The sequence below is a fragment of the Camellia sinensis genome, chromosome 14, assembly GCF_055761805.1.
Source record: "Camellia sinensis isolate YWXY chromosome 14, ASM5576180v1, whole genome shotgun sequence".
Taxonomy (NCBI): Eukaryota; Viridiplantae; Streptophyta; class Magnoliopsida; order Ericales; family Theaceae; genus Camellia; species Camellia sinensis.
This window is the reverse complement of record NC_138974.1, coordinates 115,962,875-115,985,000: the sequence shown is the minus strand read 5'-3', so window position 1 is coordinate 115,985,000 and position 22,126 is coordinate 115,962,875. Positions and strand designations below refer to the sequence as shown.

The 22,126-nt window shown below is 33.6% G+C and overlaps 1 protein-coding gene across 3 annotated transcripts in view; it reads left to right on the top strand.

The window, feature by feature from the left end:
• Positions 1-1,653: 1,653 nt before the first annotated feature.
• The window catches only part of LOC114270730 (increased DNA methylation 3), a 34,151-nt gene continuing 13,678 nt past the window's right edge, over positions 1,654-22,126 (top strand). The window contains exons 1-2 of one of the 3 annotated variants that reach the window (XM_082907220.1): positions 1,697-1,810; positions 2,632-2,791. The gene's annotated coding sequence lies outside the window, so the exon portion shown is untranslated. Of the gene's footprint in view, positions 1,811-2,631; positions 2,792-22,126 lie in introns of all 3 variants that reach the window. The other 2 variants (XM_028212295.2, XM_082907222.1) reach the window with 2 other exon arrangements.

Genomic DNA, 22,126 nt, shown 5'->3' with positions numbered 1-22,126 from the left:
GATCAAAACACTATGATTATCACTTTTTTAAAAGAGATGTGTAAGAGAAAATAAAGATCAATGGGTGTAAGGAGATAATCAAATATATTTAATTTTAGTGTTTTGTCTTTTTAAGTAATTTCACACATGGATAAATTTGGAAGAAAAAAACAATCTCATATGAAGGGTGTAAGGAGGTAAAAAAGTGGTGTAAGTAGAATCACCCAATTAATAATACATATTACAAATAAAAAAGATTAATTGGTTTATAAAAAAACATGTATGATTAAATGGACGAACATTTTGCCAAATGGGATTTGTGAGTAATTTTTCCTACTATTTCTGCATATTTTTATTTTCTAAATAAATATAAAAAATAAAAAAATAGAATCACTTTTAGTTTTATATTACAAATTCTCTTTCTAATTTAACTATTATTTTTAATTTTTACTATCTTATAATTTAATATATGTCATATAAAATCATTATATGATAATTATACTTTTATATCACAATAGTACTAAAATGATCAAAATAAACAAATACTTTAACTAAATTTATTATATAGAAGTATTCAAGTAACACTTTAATAAAATGATAAGGCTAAAACTATTAAAATAAATAATTTAAATTAAAATTAAAATTATTCTTTTGCAACACATCTCATAATATAAAATATCATTATATAATTAAAGTTAACTCTATTGCGATTTTATGTTAGGCATCATATTTTTAGAAATGATTTACATAGCGTCGAACTTGATATTGATTGATTAAAATAATAGAGTGTCAAATGATAAATAATATGAAGTATTATTAAAGAATAATGATTCATTGAAAGTTAATGTGTATATTTAAGGCACCTATTGATATTTCTTGATTAATTTTTAAATAAAAATTTTAAATTTAAAGTATTACTGATAATGTAATCTTCATGAGCTCTGCTATAAAAGATAAAAATAATTTGGCTGGAATAAAAATTTTGTGATTATTATGATGTGTCACATAATTATTAGAATCCATTTGAGAACTGAAATTATTAATGTTAGGGATTTTGTTAAATTTTTAGAAGATAAATTATTAATGTTTATAATTTGAATTTATAATTTTTTATGCATCAATGTGAACAACTCTTATGATCTTACTGATATAAGCATAAATTATACGTTTGAGTCAACTCACCTTAAGCACTTTTTTGTGTAATAAAATACTTATATATTGTCATATAAAATATTATAATAGATCATAATCAAACACGTATAATTAAAGACCTGATACACCATTTTAGACATAACAAAAAATATAAAAAATTAGTAAAGACCTTTTCGATTAATAACCAAAATAATACAACATGAGTTATATTCAAGTCATAATTTGTATATTATAGAATTTTTCATTATTTTTTTTTTCAGAAAAAATATTTTGATACAAGTGGAATTCATAATTTTTTAATAAATTTGATTAATATAAATGAAGGTTTGATTTCAAATTGAGTATATACCCCTTTTTTAAACTTTGAAAAAAATATTTTTTATGAGCTTATTTTTTATAGAATTACACACGGTCACAATAATTTTCATCAGTGATTAATAAATTTGTTTGTTAATTAAAATTTTTTATACATAAAATATTAAAATTTAAAAATAAAAACGACATCGTTTATATCAAAACAGCGTCGTTGTAATTTCAATCCACATATTATACATAGATTCACCTCTGACTTCAGTTCTTCACCCACTCTGTAACTATAAAGTTTCTCAAAATATCATCACATCCGGAGAGAGAGAATAATCTCGCCGGCGTTTCAGTTTCAGTTCTCGGCAATCTGACGGTAAAATTACTATCCGTGATTTTTTTCTTAATTTTCTTTTATATTAATTAGCTCTCACATTCTTTTGTTATTTATTTATTTGTTTTGAGATTTTGTTTTGTAATCTGATGCTCTAATCATCAATACACATCTTGTATATATGTGTGTGTGTGTATCTATACATATATGTATATTGTATTAAAATTGTTGTGATCTTGGGTTGATTCTGTATCTACGGTTACTCTACCATTTAGGGTTATTTGAAATGAATGCATTGTTATCTTTGCCAAAAAGACGTGTATTCTTAACAAAAATGACATCTTTAATTTGAAAAATTATGGGCATTTAAAATACAGATTGCCCCTGGTTTGAAAAATTACAAAAATCTCCTTGTCAAATTTTTTTGTTTGATAATAGAATTAACTAAAAAAGTAAAATTTCTAACTTTTCTCCTATACAATGATAAAATTACATGAATTATTAATTGAAATAAATTTTTGATATCATTAAAAAATGTTAATTGACTTGATGATTTATTAATAAAAGGGGCCTTTTGTTATCAAATTAGAAAATTTAAGGGGCGGGATGTAATTTTCAAAACTACAGGAGCAGATCGTATTTTAAATAAACGTCAAGGGTGTATTTGTAATTTATCCAAAAATTAAATGTTTAGTGGCATTGAACAATGCTTCTTTAGTTTTAGATTGCAAGTTCTCCCTTTCCTCTTTTACAACTGAGACTAGTGCATTTATTATATATATATAGTTACTGTGCATTACCGATTAGAAGGAGAGGCCCTTATATGTACTTGATGAAATGGCGGTCTTATGAGCTTTGTGCAGACATTTTGAGATGCCAATCATACGGAATTGGTTCGATGCATTAGTTAATGAGATTCGGGTTCAAGTGGAGCTTCGGTCAAGCCCTGAGAGTGTTCTTCATACTTTGGGTTGGGCTTGGGCAATACGAGAAGAATTGTGTAAATGGCTTACCTACAATGAGGTGAGAGACCATGCATATACATACTAAAACAGAATTTACACAATAGGAAATAGAATCAATCAATTACAATGAAAGAGGCAAGAAATCCGTGTTTAGGAAATCACGGATTCTATTATAATCTATACTATACTATAAATAAAATATATTCCAACAATACCCTGGCCCTACCAAACCAGTCTGAGTTGCAGGGCTATGTACCCCTGTTGTATATGCAAGTTGACACTTCTTTCATATTGAGTTCATTGTATACTTGGGAATAATGGATCATTAAGCCTTGCCATCATCTTTGCTCTCTCCTTTTGAATTTTATGTGAAATGCCTTCTTGTCTTTGCATACAAGATGTCTAATTTATAAAGAAAACGTCTTTAGGTTTAAGGTTTATGTTTGGCAGTATGCGGAATCCATTTGTAGTTATCACATTGTTTAGAGCGATTGTTTACTAGAGGGTACCATGTGTCAAACCTATAGAAAATTTAGGAAAGAGAACAAAGAGGGATAATTATGTGGGACAGGAAGTTGAAGAATGTGTTTAAGCCTATAGTAAGATTTTGTATAAGCCCATGCCTGTTCAAATGTATGTACATTATCTAAAGGTGAGAAAGCATGGCGAGACTTGATTTTGTGGCCTCCTATCATGGGGCACTAAGAAACACAAACATTTTTAAGAAGTTGTTGTGTCTATGTAGGACACAAATCAGACACTTTCTGACACGTGTCAAACATATGTCCAAACATGTCCCTATTATTTAGAAAAAAAAAAATTATTTTAGACCCATACATACTTCAGGCACTTGGGAGACACATGTTTTCATCGCTTATAGATATATGAAACACATTACGAGTTTGAGAAAAATAACTTAGTTCCAATGACAAGAGTCCCAAGAGGATTGCAAAATTGAATTGCATGACGACATTTTGGTTAAGGTAAAGGTTGAGAATATTGAAACCCTGGTTGTTGATGCAAGCAGTAGCATTTAAATTGATTGTAAGCAACATATTGCAAAGCCAAAAGTGAGTGGCGTGGATGAGGGGGCAATTGAACACTTAGATCAATTCAAGAGTTCACCTTATACTTCAATTGATTTTGTTATTCTAGAAAAATTTAGCCTTAGAGTTGAAAATATCAGATTGCTTCCATTGCTACCTCAAATGAGGAAGAAAAGATGCTACCAATTTGAAGATGTTAATGTGAAGCTATGGATGCAATTTCGAGACTTGTGAATTCTTATACTCCAACAGTTCAAAACTCAAGGTCGAATTTTTTCCAACCAAGGGAGAATGATGCAATATAAGAAGTTGAAGGAAGACTAAATTTAAAGATGCGATGATATTTGGACATTGGCATGATTTCATAGAAAAACTGATAGAAATCTTCTGTAATTATAGTATTATTAGAGTCTTAAAACAACCCATGGGCGATGAGTTGTTCTATAATTACACCCATGGGTTGTTTTATGGGTCAATTTTTTTAATTAGTTTTTATCTATGTTTCTTATTTGGCTTTAAAAAGTCAAAAATATTATAATAGTTTCCCTTTTTGGTTATAGTTGATTTAATTTTAGAGAATTTTCAGAACTTTTGAAGCTTCTTATAGATTGTGTGATGCAATCAAATCCTAGGTGTGGTACCTATGGAATCTAGGTGTGATGCCTAGACCTATCTTCTTCGCTTATTTCTTCTTCTTTTATGTTTCAATTTACTATTCTCAGAATACTATTTTGTTAAAATTTACCATCACCTACCACCAATTTACCATCACCTACCACCAATTTACCATCACCTACCACCACCTACTCCTCACCTACTCCTCACCTACTACACTCACCCTCTCCTATATAATGAGCCACTCACCATTTGTAATAAATACACAATATCAATATATCAATCAATAATACATAAATTCTTACATGGTATCAGAGCAATAGGTTAAAGATCTTGGTGTTTTTCGCCTTCCGGCGGGCGGCGACCTTGCCTTGACCGCCCGCCGCCCGCCGGATCTCAACCAATTCAAACCTCGGCATCTGCAGTATCTTCCTGTCCCAATTGCTTTTCAGCATCCACATTCTTCTCATTTTCTTTGGAAGGTTCTTCACTCTCCGGAGCAATTTCATCAGTGGGAGTTCCCCAATTCCTGCTACCACCACCATCACGTTTGAATTCATTCCCACGTCTGGTGCCACTACGGCGCTCAAATACTCTCCGAGTACGTTCACCTTCTACTTCTTCTCTATTGTTGAAACCACCACGACGACCACCACGGAAACCACCACGAGCCTCACGAGGCGGTCCATTGTATCCACGTCTTTCAAAGGGCTTCCCTGCATCTCCATCTTCTGCGGGCTTGTACCCTCTAGAGAAACCATTGTTACTGCTGAAGGTACTTTCATTATTGGCCAGATCTCGATTAAACCCACCTTCGTCTTCCCGAACTGGTACAGGTACTGCAAGAACGTGTTCCAGTCGCGTCGCTTTTGTGACTCGTACCGACTCGGCGGGGGAGGCTGCGCCGCCGCCGTTGACGCACCTTCCTCCGATCGTCCTCCTCCTACGGTTGCAGACGATGAACCTTCGCTCCCCTCGGGTCGGATGGTCCGGCTCCGGATGATGAATCCATCAATCAGAGTTGTCTATTCAAATCTTTGGACAACCTGGTTTTCTCAATTTTGGAACTCGATCTCTTATTTTTTTGAGAGCAGAGGACTTGAGATTTTGGGGAAAAGAAAGGCCGAATTCGATTAGGTGTGAGCAAGGAAGAGACCGAGAGGCCAAGGAATTCAACATCTCCATTGACAAACAGACCTTTTACAAAACTGAACAGCCAGCTCACTCTCCACTTTATCTATTTCTTTTCATTTTTTTTTTATTCTCTTTATCTGTCTAACCCATGTGTGTATCTCTTTATTCCCACTTTCTTCCCCTCTCCCATACAATAATTCTCCACTAACTTTTTATTTTTTATTTTTATTTTTATTATTATTATCTCAAATAATCCATACACTCCTGTTTTCCATTGACAAGCAACCACGTGAACCACTTTTCTTATTTTTCCCCATCTTTCATTTTGATTTCAAATATATTCTTCTTATTTCTTTCTTTATTTTTTCTTTCACATTCTTTTTACTCTTTTTCAAATTCCTTTCCTACCATATCGCTTTGCACACCAAGCCATATTTTATTCATCTCCGGGATCAACCCCGATCCACATTTTACACCAAAAAAAAAAAAAAAAAAAAAAAAAACCACAACAACAACAGTTTTGTTTTCTTTTCTGCAGACGGCCATCCACCGACCTACTCTGCCGCCGGTCTCTTTTTTTTGCCTCCGTCCTGGGCGGTCCTTGACGGTGCTGCTTCTGTGCTTCCTAATCCACCAAGCACATTTACTTCCCCCTGCTCCTCCACTATAGCATATGGTGGACCTCCAAATCGGAACATCACGGTGGCCTTCCGCTTCAGCTCCTTGTTTTCTGTCTTTAGCACACTTATCTCTGCTCGCGCATCGTTATACATGCGTTGGAGCAGAGCCAGCTGGGAGTTTAACTGTTGCACCTCATTTGTCCTGCTCTGCAGCTGGTGCGACAAGTTTGTGACCGCCGTCATGGTTTCCACACATGACTTCAGAGTATACTGATTGGCCTCAATATCAGTTTGTACCGCCATTTTTTGCTCCACTGACCGCATCGGAAAGTTCAACGGAGCAAAACCAGAGGTGTTTGGTTGAGGTTCACTGGCCACCGCACCAGTTATTTCTCTTGTGGACTCGTTCAGTTCTGGAAAGAGCGTGAGCAGACCACGGGAAGAGGAGGCCATGTTCTGGGTAGCTGGACGGGAAGAAGAGGCCATGTTGCTGCGTGTTTCAGAGACGGGTTGGTTACAGAGTATTACAGAGTTTCTCTCTCAGCAAAGGAAGAGTTTTTTCAGAGGATTTTCAGAAGTTTTTTGTCTGCCTCAGCCTCAGCATCAACCTTGGTTAAATAGCCAAGGCAGCCACGCGTATCGCGCGCCACTTGACGACAAACGGGCGCGCCAGCCAAGGCACTCACGTGCCTCGCCATCATATCTGGCACGCCTTTTTATGGATTGGGCACGCCTTTTGATGGCACGCCTTTTGAAAGATTGGGCACACCTTTTGAGGGTGCGACTTTTTAGGGGTCCGACAAGACTCTGTAAACTGTCCCGACATAGATTCCGGTTAGTTTCTACAAGGGTCCGACAAGACTCTGTAAACTGTCCCGACATTGATTCCGGTTAGCTCCTTTATGGGTCCAACAAGACTCTGTAAACTGTCCCGACATTGATTCCGGTTAGTTTCTACAAGGGTCCAGCAAGACTCCGTAAACTGTCACAACAACTGTCACAACATTGTCTGCTACAACGGTCCGACATGACCCCATAAACTGTCTTCTACATCGGTCTGACACCGCCATCCGGTGTCCTCTACACCGTTATGACACCACCATACAGTGTCCTCTACAACGTTATGACACCCCCATACAGTGTCCTCTACAACGTTATGACACCACCATACAGTGTCCTCTACAACGTTATGACACCACCATCCAGTGTCTTGACCAATGGTCTGACACGACCATACAGTGTCTCCTATCCTCTTTTATTTTTATGTATTTTCTTGTTTTGTTACTCTCTCCAAACTCAAGTTGGTTAGTTTCTATCCTCCTTGAGTTTGCGGGGGGCTGTTAAAATTTACCATCACCTACCACCAATTTACCATCACCTACCACCACCTACTCCTCACCTACTCCTCACCTACTACACTCACCCTCTCCTATATAATGAGCCACTCACCATTTGTAATAAATACACAATATCAATATATCAATCAATAATACATAAATTCTTACATATTTACAACCCTCTAAAAGTGCACTTTTCAACCTTAAAACTCCATCCAATCACCCCCAAATCAACCCTAATCCCCCCCTACCTATTAACCTTCAATTTAACTCTTGAAATCCTAACATACAGTTTAGGCCTTCAAATAACCTCTGTTTTCAAAATCCAAAAGCGCTGTCCCTAATTGTCCTGCATCAAAGACAATATAGATATTTTCTTATTAATCATCTTTCTTTAGACTTTAGGGGTTAGTGTTATGTAAGAATTTTTTTTTTTTTTTTAATGAAATATTCACATATATGGCAATTCGATACGATTCACGATTCAAAATTTTAACAAAACGATTCACGATTCATGATTCAATTCGCCATTTGACAACCATGTGCAAGACATATGTATGCAGTTTTATATATTTAAAATTTGTATACATGATGAAGTTTGTATTAAACAAATAATTTACTTATTAATCTAATTTGTAATTTTTTGTCAGTAATTATTAGTTTCTAAATTAATTAATGAGAAAATGCCAGGAGGGTTGCACTTCTATTAACCAATAGTGTGTTAGCTAATGTATTTATCTATGCACAACTTTATGGTCTTGGTCAATGCACAAAGCAGGAGTTAAAAAAGCGAAGAGCCACAGTTATAGACACAAGTTCACATGTTCTCTCTCTTTTACTAGATGCATGATGTGCTTGTTTGTCTACCCCTGTAATTTTTTTTTGATAAAAATACAAGTCAGTGTAATTTTTCAAAATTAATTACGTATTAATGATATATTCTATAAATATTAATAATTAATATTATAAATTTTTCATGTATTTGAATTTTTTTTTGTAAAGACCCACTAGGCTGTAGATTCCCCAATTTTTTTTTTTTTGAAGAAATCATCAATCATAATAAATAATATATAAATAACAAAAGAGAGTGAAGGAGAGAAAAAAAAAAGAAGAAGAGAGGAGTGAAAACAGTGAAGCATATGCTACAGGTATGTCGATTTCTTCTCTCTTCTTCTGGATCTCTCCAATTGGAGGTTCTTCTACTTTGATTTTGTCTGTTAGGCTCATTTGAGTCGTGGGTTTGATTTGAAGAAAACCCTTGTAGGCAATCGATCCAAGAAAAAAAGAAAAAAAGAACAGAATAATGATTCCATTTATTGTAAAAAATAAAAATAAATTGGAATTGCAAGATTCGTCTATATCATGCGATATACACGATTTTGTGCGCTACATACATTGAATCGCGCGATTCAAAGGAATTTTCGATTCAAATGTGCAATTCGTATCGTGTAGCATGAACTTGTATTGAATTGTATGAATCAAATTGCAACTAGTATGATTCTAACAACCATGCACAAATCGTCCTACATTTAAAAAAAAAAAAGTTTGCCGTGTTGGCATGTTTGTGTTGTGTTGCGTGTTTATGTATGTGCTTTTTAAATGGGGCACAATGATTATGTATTGGATGACCGGGCTAATTTATAAATATCATGTTTTAATGTTATATTTCATTTTGATGTTATAAATATTATGTTTTAATGTTATATTGCCTAGCGGAATTAGATCTTGTTGCTACCTTGTAACAAGTTTTCCATTTTACTGGTTTTTTTAGTTGTTCTTCTATATATTCATCCAAAGAACAAATCTGGTATCAATTTGTATTGAATGATTTGTGAAGCATTTAAATGATGAGAACCACTTAACTATTGTGGTTAGATTTTCGGGATGAATTGACCTTTTTATTGTTTTCATCTTCTTTTTCTATATTGGACTTGATTCTTTCTTAATCTATTTTTTTATTTTTATTTTTTTTTGTCTCCCCAACTTTTGTGGGAGCTCTTATGCATTTATTTGTTATATCAACTTTTATCACCGAAAGAAATAAATCATTATCAACTTTATTGGTAATTGATGGTAATTGATGTTTATTCTCAAGGTTATGTCAATGTATAAATCATGTTTATTATGCAGGTTTTGTCATTTTATGCCCATTTGTCTTTGCTTGTTTTGAAAGCTCTTTGACTAAATTTTTAGTTTAGAGATAAATGCAAACAATCAAATGCTTGACAAGCCTCTACATTAGTCTGCATAGACCATGTTCATCAACCAAGTTTGTTCAGTGGTGGTAAAGTAAGTGGTTAGTGTGGAAAGGGATCAGTCTCTTTCCATCTGATCAAAAATAGGATATTTATGTATGTACAAAGGGATCAGTCTCCATCCCTCTGATCAAAAATAGGATATTTTGGGTCAACACTACTCAACTTGTGGGGTGTCACATACCCTGCGGAGGTTAACTGCAACAGTCACCAATTTGGTGCTATTCCCACATTGTTCTCCACCTTTGTCTTCTTTGATTTCACCAATTTTAAGGGATTCATATGGGATAACAAATGGGTAAGAGTTTGCGGGGAAATAAAGGATTTCGGCTGTCATTTAGGGGCTGTGCCAAGCACTACGAACTGTAACTTTGGCTAGTTTTGGGTTATTTAGCAAGCTAGGGTTGAATGATAAAAGGAACCCCAATGGGTTGGCTTGGTGGCAAGGCTTTGGGTCTTGGGGTATTGCTCCCACCAAGGTTTAGAGATTGAAACCTCTTAGGTGCTAACAATTCCTTAGGGCCATTGGACTAGGGGTAAATTTTTGAATTAACTGTGATGCACTTGTGGAAAACTTCTTGTCGAGGGCCTGTGCACCCTTGGGGATTAGTCGGGCTTTGATTCGGACACCCCGGTGCCAATCAAAAAAAAAAAAAAAAAAAAAAGGTTGAAGGATCAAAGGGAAAGGGGTATAGGATTATAGAGTAGGGTTCATGTTGCAAGAAGGGCGAAAAAAACATATATGGCTATAGGATTTTAGAGAGGCTAAAACAAGGTGCAAAAAACAAAGAAGTTGTTATCGGCATCACACCTATTATTAGAATCACATCCGACAATTCAAAAGAAGCGTTGAAAAACCTCTAAAATTCTGTCTATTGAATTGGAAGAGTTATATAGCTTATATTGACTGCTAGTATTCCTAAATTTTGGAAATAGTGACTTTTAACTTCGTAAACCTATTTAGAACCTTTTAAAACACATAAAGAAGACTCAACATTACTTAAACCATAACATGATCCATAGGCAGCTCATTGCATTCCATGTTCGAAAAATTCTAAATTATCAAAATACCTCTTACCTACAAAAAATAAAATTAAAAAAAAACTCAAGACTTAAGCTTAATCTAAACCTAAACAATGTAAAAATGAGTCATCTAAAACTAAAATCTGATTTCACATCATTCAAATTGGTCCTAACTTCTAAGTGACTTCAACTTAAAGCCAATAAATTTATGAACTTTGCTAAGAAGTTATTGTTATTAGACCTATGATTAGAATTGCATAGCACAATTCTGAAGAAGCTTCAATTTTTTTTTTGAAATTCTCTAAAATATGTTCTCTCTATTGAATTGGAAGATTTATATAGCTTTATATAGACCGCAAAAACTCCTAATTCTAAAAGACTGACTCTAAAATTTGGAAAGCGATCAATGACCAATTTCTTCAACCTATTTAGAACCTTCTAAAAACATAAAGAAGACCCAATAGTATAACTTGACCCTAATATGACTCGTGGGCATCCGCCATAGCCCATGTTTAGAAAATTCTAAAATTATCAAAATACTTCTTACCTACAAAACATTAAAAATCCTATAAGAAACAAGTTAGCCTTAACCTCAAAACAATCTTAAAATAAGACCCTTCTAAGGCTTAAAGCTTGTTGCACCTAAATTTTCACTTTTAATAGTTATTGGGAAAAATTTGAGTTTTAAATAGTGACATTTGAAATATTGTTTAGTTATTGCTTTGGTTAGACCCTTGAAAGATTTGCTTGGAGTTGCCACCTAACATGGAGTTTCGGTGTATTAGGCCACTTGTAAAATCGATTTTTAGTGAGCCAAATACTTTTATATTTTCTTTTTGTTAATGGGGGGGGGGGGGGTGTTATGTTTTAATGACTCTTATTAATGGTTTGCGTGGATCAGAGATGAGTTCGGGGGTTTTCTGTTATGAGTGAGGAAGGTGTTAGGCACCCTATATCGCCCTTTCGATACTGTTTTCCCTGTATGTGCTAAAACTTGTTGGAGTGCATGAGCTTTGATTTTTGCAATGATTGGTTTATTTTATTGCTTAGAGCAACTCCAACCACGCTCTCTACTTTTCACTAGTTAAAGTATAAAAAAAATACACTCTTTATTTTACCTAAGTATTTTAGCTATTGTGTTCTCCAACCATACTTTTTATTTTAGCTAATCATTTAAACTAACTTAATTAATTTTTAAAATAAAAAAATACTAATTGTTGATATTTTACTAATATAAATTTGTAATAATATACAAACATACAAAACCTGTAGAATGAGGAGAAAAAAAATACAAAATACAAAATAAGTTATTCTATAATTCATCAAATAGAATTGAAAGAATATATAAAATTGCTACACACACACACACACACACATATATAATATAAAATCCCAAATCCAAGACGTAAATATACAAAAATCTAAAATATATACATACATAATTGTTTGGAGAGCCTCTGGGGCTCTTCAATCGTAGCCACCAAAAAAATAGGATGGTAAAGTAGCTAGCCCAATAGCTAATCCATTGGAGCTCAAAATTACATTGGCTAAAATACTTAACAAGACTTGTTTAACTATCCCCTTGGAGATGCTCTTATAGAGATGAAAATGTGTTGATTATGAAGTTTATTAATTTGCTTGGAGGCTTGGTGGCGAGTGGGTGGTTAGTGGTATAATATAATAATATATATAAGTTAGTGGTTAGTGGTTAGTGGTTAGTGGTTAGTGGTTAGTTTGTTAGAGGTCCGGGCAATAGTATATTTACTATGCACTATGCTAGGGACACTAACATAATATTTTATATATTTACACATATGTAGTGTTGGAAAATTTAAATAAATCACTGTAAAAGTCAGTGCCGGTGTATTTACTATACATCTGGCTAAGGGATGATAGATATAATAATATGTATTATTTACATATGTATATGGTACTCATATTTAAATAAAGATCAAAAAGTCCTTGCCGGTGTATTTACTATACATCTGGCTAAGGGACAGTAGATGTATAATAATATATATTATTTATGTATGTATAGAGTATTGATATTTAAATAAGACCGAAAAAGTATGTGTCGGTATATTTACTATACATCCGGCTAAGGGATGGTAGATATATAATAATATATATCATTTACATACATATAGTTAGTGGGGTTAGCAATGTTAGTGCTAATATTGAGAATTCTATTTCAACATTGATATGTGATGAAATGAAATGAGGATGAGGATGAGACTCATGAGATGATTACAAGTATTACAACAAACTAATAAAATTGTTGGATTATACCTTGTTTTGAATTGGGCTGAGGTTTGGCTTGATTTCTTAGATAGCCTTCCACAAGTTGGGTAGATGTTCGACTTAGGTTGTTTGGATTGACCTATACTTGCAAAGGTTTGGTTTGTGGTTGACCTATACTAATACTTACTATTCCCTTTCTTTTCTTTTTCTTCTCTTTCTCACTCTTCTCTTTTCTACTTTCTTTTTATTTTTTTCTTCTTGAGTTTACTATTCTGTTTTGAGTTGTGCTGGGCTGCTATTTATAGGCAAAGAAGTAGTGAGGCGGTGGCGACGTGAAGGAATGCTGATGTTTGCACCACCTGGTGCGGACTAGGGATGGCAATGGGGGGCAATGGGGTGGATATTAATTCCCCATCCCCATTCCCCTATAATAAATTTTCTCCATTCCCCATTCCCCATTCCCCATGGGTACCACCCTCCCCATTTCTTAATGGGTATGGATTTTCTCCCACCCACTTTAATCCCCATTTTTATTTTTTATATTTAATGTTAACAACCACTTTTTTTTTTTTTTTTTAAGGTTCACAACAAAAACTAAATATACCTTCAATCTTTTTTCTTTCTTTTTTAATATATTTAATGTTAACAATTTTATTTTATTTTATTTTATTTTATTTTATTTTAAGGTTCACAACAAAAACTAAATATACCTTCAATCTTTTTTCTTTCTTTTTTAATATATTTAATGTTTACAATTTTTTTTTTTTTTTTTTTTTTTTTAAGGTTCACAACAAAAACTAAATATACCTTCAATCTTTTTTCTTTCTTTTTTAATATATTTAATGTTAACAATTTTTTTTTTTTAAGGTTCACAACAAAAGTTAAATATAACTTCAATATTTTTTCTTTCTTTTTTAATATATTTAATGTTAACAACCTTCTCTTTTCTTTTTTTATAAAGGTTTTATCTAAATATACCTTTAATCTTTTTTCTTTCTTTTTTAATATATTTAATGCTAACAACTTATTTTTTATTTTTTTTAAGGTTCACAACAAAAACTAAATATACATTTAATCTTATTTTATTTTATTTGGTTCAACAACAAAATCAAATACACATTAATTAATTAATTAAAAATTTTATTTTATAATAATCAAATATATAATTTTGAGACAATCAAATAAATTTTAGTAATTGAAAAAAAAAGTGGAAGAACGTGAAAGATTAAAAAAAAATTACAACCATCTCTCTCTCACTCTCTCTCTCCCCTACATGTTACAAGAACCTGATTACAATGTTATAAGAGCCTGTTTGAAAAAATAAAATGTGAAAGAACCTGTTTTAAGACAGTGTTATAAGACCCATATTAAATTGCATCAGGGCATAAATAAGGAATTGTTTGTTGATCTCTTAGCCACGGATATTTTAGACATTAAACCATCTTTCTCTTAGCAAATTTGAACCATTCATTTTAATTTATCCAAAATCTAATTATACCTTTAACAAATCTGAACCATTCATTTTAAGATATCTATGCCTTACCACACCCAATCCATCCTCCATCTTCTTCCTTTAGTCCCCTACGAAGTTTGTTGTTTGTTACTTTTAAAAAACAAAAAATGTTTTTTTTCAATTAAATTTTTACTAATTTCACAACACCATCACCATTATTCTCACCTTCACTGTCACACTACCATCACCATAGCCACTACCATCATCACTGCCGCCATCACCCCACCACTATGTCACAATCTCTACTTTCACCTTCGTTCCATCACCACCACCACCAAATATAAAAAAAATATATTTTTAATTTTTTTTATAAAAAATATTTTTCATTAAAATATTTTCTATCTAAATAAATGAATCATAACATTGGGAAACAAGCTGATTTCAGTTAAATCTGTTCATAACTAAGAAAAATTCTTTTATTTTAAAAAAAAAATTATTTAGTAAGACTTTGTATCCCCTTTTTGTTTTTCCAGCAAATAAATCTTTGTACCCATCCTTTCTAACCAATCACGACTCATGCTTGTTTTGATTCTCTACAATTTCCTTATTTTCAAATACATTCATATATATATATATATATATGTTGTATAAATTGTGTGATAACATAAAACAAATAGATTCATACTCGTTAATTGAAATTTCAGAACAAGCAAACCATTCTGAAAATTACAATACATAACAAAATAAAATAACATAGAAAAGCAAACCGAAACCTGCACTAGACAGTGTCCTTAATTTTTTTAAATAAATTTAAAAAATTCTAGATATGCATAAAATTTGACAAGAATAATATGACAATGTTAATTAATGTGTATTTGATTTTATTGTTGAGCCAAATAAAATAAAATAAGATTGAATGTATATTTAGCTTTGGTTGTGAATCTTTAAAAAAAAAAAAAAAAAAAAAAATGTGAACCTTAAACCTTAAAAAAAAAATTAAAAGAAAAACAAAAGAAAAAAAGATTGAATGTATATTTAGTTTTGGTTATGAATCTTAAAAATTTTAAAAAAAATGGTTGTGAACCTTAAAAATAAAAATAAAAATTAGATGTATATTTAGCTTTGGTTGTGGATGTTAAAAAAAAAAAAAAAATTGGTTGTAAACCTGAAAAAATAAATAAATAAATAAAAGAAAAAAAAAATTGAATGTATATTTAGTTTTGGTTGTGAATCTTAAAAAAAAAAAAAAAAAAAAAAAAAAACATATGGGGAAATTAGTGGGTACCCATCCCCAACCCATCCCCTATGGATATTTAAAGAATATCACTTACCCTACCCAATGGAGAAGAAAAAAAGGGGAAACCCATGTATTTGGGTTGGGTCTCCATGGATACCCACAGGGTAGGTTATCTATTGCCATCCCTAGTGCGGACAGTGGGTTGGTTCTTCATTGCCTTATCCATTTATTTTGTTTGATTGCTTGGTTCCTTATTATTTTAATACTATTTATTTGTTTACTTGCTGTTGCCTTGCTTGGTTTTGTTTTTTTGTTATTATATTGTATTATATTATTATTATTATCATTTATTATTTTTCTTGTCGTTTTTATTTTATTTTATTTATTGTTTTCTTTGTTGGTTTCACTTTCTTTATTATTATTTTTATTCTTAATTCATTTATTTTTCTTGTTTACTTTATTATTTGAGAATAGATTGAGATGGTTTGATCATATACAATGGAGACCAACCGAGGCAAGAGTGAATAGATGTGATACAGTGACGGTAGATGGTAGTGTTAAGAGAAGGGACAGATCTAGATTGACTTGGACTAGTGTAGTGAATAGAGATATGAATTTTCTTAATTTGACTAACGAAATGGCCTTGGATAGAGTCGAGTGGAGAAAAAGGATTTATGTAGCCGACCCCATTTAATAGGACTTAAGGCTTGATTTGGTTTTGTTTATTATTATTTTTTATTGCTCTTTATTAATTGTTTTTGTTTCTTTTATTTCCTTTATTTATTTTCTTATTTATGTATTATTACTATTTTATTTTTATTTTATGTTTATTTATTTATTCTTTTTACTTGTATATTTTTATTTATCTTATTGATTTTATTTACTGTTTATTATTTTCTTAGTAAGCAGGATAAAATGGAGTATCAACAAAGCTTATATAACATTCAAATTGGTCCTAACTCCTAAGTGAGTTCAACTTAAAACCAACAAAGTTTTGAACTTTGCCTCTTTTTATCTTTACCTTTACATTTTCTTCTTTTGAACTACGCTAGTGAGACATGATTTTGTTCTTTTTCTGATTATCTAACTTCGTTTTGACGGGTTGAAGTCAAAATAGTAGGTTTAATGTAGGATTGGTTCAAGAACATAGATTAAGGCTTTCTTAGTTGACTTTTTGGTGACTTTAGGTTTTAGTCCGTCTAGGTTTTGGGCTTTGGAATGTGAAAAGATAGAAAGGCTGTAAGAGGAGGATGCCAAATATTGGTTGATTTCAAAAGTTGGCTGATTTCAAAAGTGGCAAGTGATGAGAGTTGCAGGGGAAAGGCAAAAACTCTTTGGACACAAATTAGTTTAGGGGTTTTAGATGTTTGACCAAAAGGTAGGGGAAGGGATTTGGTTCATTTAGGCTTAATTGGGAAGGTTTTGGGGCTACAATTGGGAATGCCTAAGATTTGTGAAGAACTTGAGAACACTTGAGTATTTTGCAAAGAGGTGGAGGTGAAGGAAAAGTAAAGTAGAGGTAGAAGAAATGCTTCACCTTCACTAGAATTAAACAAAACTTGTGCAAACAAAATCTTAGATTCATGGGGATAAGGCTCCATGCCTAGATGGTTTCAATATTGGTTTTTTTCCAGTGCTGCTGGTGCGTGGTGCATGGAGATGTGATAAAAGCTTTTGGCTTCTTCTTTGATCATGATACCTTTGAGAAAGGCTTTGATGATTTTTTTGTCATTCTTATTCCCAAAAAAAGGTGATGTGTTTGAATTGAAAATTTTTAAATTGATTAGTTTGGTGGGTAATGTTTATGAAATCTTGTCCAAGACACTCACGTTGAGACTTGAGAAGGTTGTTGTTTCTAATAGTCAAAATACTTTTGTTGGAGGTAGACAAATCCTTGATTTGGTGTTGGTGGCTAATGACCTCTATGATGCAGAGTATAAGAAGCTCAAGAAAGAGTAAATTCAAAGTAGCGGTGATATTTGGAACTTGGCATGGTTTTAAAGAGAAATTGATAGTAATCACATATAATCATATTTCTAGTATTATTAGAGTCTTATTTTATGATTATTTTTATGGTTTGTAGGTTTTTTAAGGTTAGGGGTATTTTGGTAATTTGCAAAATTTCTAGGCATGGGTTGTAGGGATTGCCCATGAGTTGTCTTGTGGGTCAAGTTATTTAATTGGGTTTTATTTATATTTCTTATTTGGTCTTAAATTGGTTTTGAAAGTCAAAGATATTGTAGTAATTTCCTTTTTTTGTTCTAATTGGTTTATGAAGTCTCCTAATTCTATATAAAGCCATGTAATGCTTATACTTTAAGAGAGTTGATGTCTTATAGAATTTTTAGAGCTTTGAAGCCTCTTTAGGTTTGTGTGATGTAACCCTAACCCTAGGTGTGATGCCTAAGGGATTTTAGGAATGGTTCCTGGACCTTTCTTTTTCTCTTCTTTCTTCTTCTTTCTTCTTCTTTTCTATTTTAGTTTATTGTTCACGAGCTACCGTTCACAGCTCATAAACAGCCCCTGTTTTGATCTCTTTCACCTAATTTGTTAATCCTAAACCTAGTTCCTATGAAGCACGGACACAGACACGGACACGGACAGAGGACATGGCGATTTCAAAAAAATAGGGACACAGACATAGTGGGGGACGCGACAAATTTTTTATTTTTTATAATTTTATATATATATGTGTGTGTGTGTGTGTTTGCAATGTAGATTAATATTATGTCCGCAAACTTTTCTTCTACCACTATCTCAAATTCAACACATATTTCTTATAAATTACAACCATTATAAATTAATTTTATTCATAGAAATCTAGAAAGAATAAAATTTATTATATAAAGAAAAAAATTAAATAAAAATAAACAATATATATTTATTATACAGAAATAAAAGTATAATAAAAAATAATTAAAGATATAAAGAAGAGAGAGACAAATCATTGAGTATAATAAAAACAAAAAGAAAAGAAATAAAGAAATAAAGAAGAGAGAGAAGGGGGACTGATGAGTCGTGAAAGAAGACTAGAGAGAGAGAGAGAAGAGAGAGGGGGCAATAATCAGAAAAAAAGAAAAGAAAGAAGAGAGACTGATAGGAGATGAGAAGACGAGAGGCAAAGAGAGAGAGATTGACGAGAGAGAGAGAGAGAGAGAGACTTACCAGGATGGAGATCGACTGAGATGGAGATCGACTTTGGACTTCAATTGATGAACAAGTTCAATTTTCTCTTCCCCCTTTTTTTTCTTCTGATTTTGAAATTAGGTTGCTTCTCTTCTGCTCACACGTCGGGGAAAAGGCGGGACACAATAGGGGACACACAGAATGAAGGCTCATAATAATGATCCACTGTAAATTCTTCTTCTTCTTCAAGTCCTTCCAGAAGACATACTGATTGACGGGTTTGAATTGTTATTACATTCTTATAGAATGTAACATTATCTCCTTCGATCCGAACGCCTCCATACATTGCTCGGATAAAGTTGCACCCGATAATCATCTGGATTCTTCCTCCAAGGTGGAATGGGAAGCTGTATGTATAAGGGATTCTGAACCAATTATCCCCTATGTACATTTTTCCACCCTTCAATTTCTTATTTGCCTTTGATTGCGAATTTATACCATTGAATTCAACGGTATATGTATTTTCTTCCAGGGCCTCAGCTGGGACGGATTCAGAGTCTACTACGCAAGTTGTTGCTCCCGTATCAAGAATTGCGTGTAGAGAGATCTTCTGTAATCCTGGAATTTCTAGTTCCACTGTGAGATTGTAGAGCATGTTTTTCTTTTTCTCCTTTAATTCTCCTCCTGCTACAGTTTCTTCAAGAGCAAGAACTTTTTCTGGTGGAACTTCTTCAAATTGAACATGAGTTTCAGCTTCTTTTTCCAGTTCCAGGAGTTCTTCTTCCTTATACTTCCCTTTTCTTCTTAGTTCTCGTTCATCATCCTGTAACTGAATGATTAACTTGAGTTCTTCAAGCTCTGTCTTGTATTGGATGGCTTCTTCCCGTAGCCTCTTCATTTCAGCTTCACACCACCGGATATACTCTTGTTGCTCCTGTTGCAATGGCTTTTGATTGTAAGGGATTGGAGCCTTTCGAGTGATGAACGTTGTGAGGTTGAAGTAATGCTTGGCACACAGTGCGCATGTTAAAGCATTACATTTATTGCAGAAAGCCTTCGAGTATGAGGATAAATCCCTCTTGCATGTGGTGCATTCTGGTCTCCTGTCTTCTGGTAATGGGTTTTGCTGATCCCATTCATGTTGACAGTGGTAAATTTCTGGAGAGACCTTAATTTGAGCCCTGTATCCTCCTTCTTTGCCAAGCCAATAAGATTTATCAGCTTCTCGAAGCATATAGATTGTTTCTGTCAGACCTCCTCCAATTTGTTCAGTATCATCAAATCCTTCTGATACCGAATAGATTGCATCTGAGTCATCATCGCCTGGTTCTACAGACATAACATCATAGTCTTCAGGAATGCTCAGATTTTCGAATACAGCTACCCTCTTGACATTCTTCTTTTCCTTCGTGCAATCCCTTGCATAATGTCCCTCTTCTCCACATAAATAGCATTTACAATGTTTCGACTTTTGCAAATATTTTCTCTTGTCAATTCTGACATGAGAACTATGTGGTTTTCCTTTGTAGGTGGTAGCCTTTCGAACTCCGTACTTCTTTTCTGGTTCCTTATAGTACCCAGGGATAGGAATCTCCCTGCAGAAGTCCAGATTACGAAGTGATTTCTGGAATGCCGCGTTCTTGCATTCAGCTTCCAGATATTTGTATGCATAAAGAATTCGAGGAACGACGCCAATTGTATTTGCTCCATGTCGTTCTGCAAATCCTTTCTTGATTCGTTCTCCAAGGTCACCTGGCATTTTTGACCAAAGCTTGGAAGATAATTCTTCTCCAACAAATAATCTTCCTGACTTTGTTGCAAGATGTAGATAATCATTTAAAAACTTTATGATATCCTTCACATCTTTGCATGAAAGCCTTTCAAGATCTCGATAAGCTTCTTCTTGCATCAGAGTTGAACCTTGATAGGGGTCTTCCAAAGTAAACACAGTTCTCATTTGAGAAATGATGTTCTGTGTACCTTCATTCCCATCGCCTATGGAGATAAGATTAGCATATTCGTCTGCATATCTCATTCGCCATTGCGTCCAAATTAACTTCTCCGTTTCTCCAAGAAGATTTTCCATAAAAAGGAGTTTGTCTCGAACATCTGTAAATCCTTGAGAAGCAACATAAGACCTTGTAATTGATTCCCACCTCATGAAGGCATCATCAAATCTTCCAAGAGATTGTGGAATGACAAACATGGCTCCTGTATGATGCATTGCAGATGGTAAGTTCCACATTTCGTCTTTAGCTCCTCGTCGGAAATTCGATCGTCCTCCCGTATAAGAGGGTCTTTCCGGGATGTTAATGGATGGACCATGTCCTGTTGCTGGTGGATAGCCTGGGGGACCCATCATTGAATCCTGTGGAGGATTATAATGAGAAGTGACGGCTGATGATGAGGATAATAGATAATGAGGCTGTTGTTGTTGTCTCTTTGCAATCAGCGCCTCCAATTTCTTAATCTGCGGATATTCTGTTTCCGCTTCTTCCTCCATCATAGCGATTATGTTGAGCGTAGAGTCAGAGTCTGAATCTTCACGTCTATGCTCTGAAGCTCTTCCTTTTTCTGTGCTTCCAAATCCTTTAGTACTTCGTCGGGTGTCACACAGATTTTGGGCATCTTTCTCCACCATTCTTGGTAATGAAACTACCTCAAAGATAATTTGTGCGATTCTGTCACCGGCTCGTACTACAAATTCCTCCTGATTATGATTAAAAAGGAGTACTTTAACTTCACCTCTGTAGTCAGGATCAATCACTCCTGCTCCAACGTCTATCCCATGGATCAGTGCAAGTCCAGATCTAGGAGCAAGCCTTCCATAAAGTCCAAAAGGAATTTCCAAGGCTATACCAGTGGAAATTAACATTCTTCCTTGGGCTGGGATGACATACATGGCTATTGATGTTAAATCGTAACCAACAGCTCCATCAGTTGCTCTGGTTGGCCTGGTTGCCTGTGGTAACAATTTGATGAAATGGACAGCATCAAAACCTTCATATTCACCCATAGGGTAGCATGTCCGGCAAAGTTTCTTCTTTTTGTCCTTCTTCTTCTTTCTCCGTTGTAGAGGAGGATATGATGATTCAGCATCGGAATCAGTTTCTGGCTGTGGTTTTGATCTCCTCATCCGAGTGTTCATTGGACCTCATCGTCGCACTATCGCGAACCTTATCAAGAATCTTATCATTCTAAAGACATCTCTCTTTTACAAAATATCACATATACGACAGAAAATAAAAGATGATATTCCTTCAGCTTTTCTCAATTGTTAGTTGAGTAGTGATTGAAGAGGAATTT